Here is a 1,444-nt window from a genome sequence, read left to right on the forward strand (position 1 = left end):
CCTGACCCCAGCACTCGAGGGGCGGCCCCCCCAGTGCCCAGCACAGGGGCACGCTCCCTGCCCTGCTCCTGCTGGCCACACCACTCCTGAGACAAGCCCGGATGCCGCTGGCCCCCTTGGCCACCTGGGCACCCTGCTGCCTCCTATCCAGCCCCCCGGCGACCAACACCCCCGGCTCCTTTTCCGCCGGGCAGCTTTCCAGCCAAGGGAAAGGAGGACACCTAGAGAGGATGAGATCTTCTGCCCAGGGGCACTCCGCAGCACTGCAGGTGTGAAGAGTCAAGAGATGCCAAGATTTGAAGTTGTTTTGCAGAGAGAAATAGAATTTAGCAGAGAGGGGAAAGGGCAGGCAGCAACGGAACAAGAGTCCGGATTGATGCCTGGATCGACGGGAAGAACGTAAACCGATGGCCATCGCTGTCACGATATGGTGACACAAACAGGAGGCTCAAAGCCGAGTGGGCACCAGCCAAGGAGATGGTTTTGTAGGACCACAACTAACGACCGTTTATTTGGAAGAAACTAGAAGGGTCTTGCGCAATATTTCTGCAAGGAGGAGGGGAAAAAAAAGGTCAACGAACACGAGGGGGATGGAGAGAAAAGACCGTGAGAAACGACGAGGAGGAACCAAACGGGAACCCAAACGCTCGGCTGAGTGGTGGAAAGGGTGGAGGGGAGCGGGGAAGGAAGAGGCTGAGGCTCTGACCGCGTCTGGTGGACTTTTCAGGATGGTGGTGAAAGCCCTCGTTTATGTCTGTGGTCCTGTTGCTACTGAAGAAGATAACGAGCGAGCGTCTTGCGCTCATCGGTCCAGCCTGGTACCACCTCGGAGAACCTTCTCCAGCTCTCCCCAGCACCACCATCCTCAGGTCTTGGTCGACGCAGGCCACTGTCCCACCACCACCATTTGTGGAAATGCTCCGGGATGTTCATTATCCCTCTGGATATTTTTTTCCTGCACCCCAAGCCGTTGCACAACTCTTGATAAAATAATTTTTGGGGATGTTTTTTTTAAACCAACCTGAAGTCAGCTTCTTAACGAAGCCAGAGAAAATGGGAAGCGCAGCCCTGCTTGTCGAGGATTTGATAACTGTTGTGGCTCTGCTCAAGTCAGACCCTAAAGAAATCTTAAAAATTTCCTTTTAAAAAGAAAAAATAATAAAGAAATGGTGTCTCGACTAAAGATATCAGCTACGAATTCCACCAGGATCCTGCTAAGCCAGCCCTGTCCGCGTCTCGCTCCTCGGCAGCCATGCCTGAGCTCCCATCGGTTTAACCCCGACTGTTTTACTCCAGACCCTGATCTCGGCGCCAGGTCCTTGCAAGGGTTGTTTGTCAATGTACTGGGTTTGTGTGGCAAGGGTTTGGTAGCCAGGGGGCTACGGGGGTGGCTTCTGGGAGAAGCTGCCCAAAGGTTTCCCTGCGCCCCCCGTTGGCCAAGGCC

At 54.6% G+C, this 1,444-nt stretch overlaps 1 protein-coding gene across 1 annotated transcript in view; it reads right to left on the reverse strand.

Annotated features, from left to right (window-relative positions):
* The window catches only part of LOC104128501 (bromodomain-containing protein 4), a 45,224-nt gene that overhangs the window by 19,505 nt on the left and 24,275 nt on the right, over window positions 1-1,444 (reverse strand). The gene's annotated exons all lie outside the window — the stretch shown is intronic.

Source organism: Egretta garzetta, unplaced genomic scaffold (genome assembly GCF_000687185.1).
Source record: "Egretta garzetta isolate BGI_Z169 unplaced genomic scaffold, ASM68718v1 scaffold576, whole genome shotgun sequence".
Classification (NCBI taxonomy): Eukaryota; Metazoa; Chordata; class Aves; order Pelecaniformes; family Ardeidae; genus Egretta; species Egretta garzetta.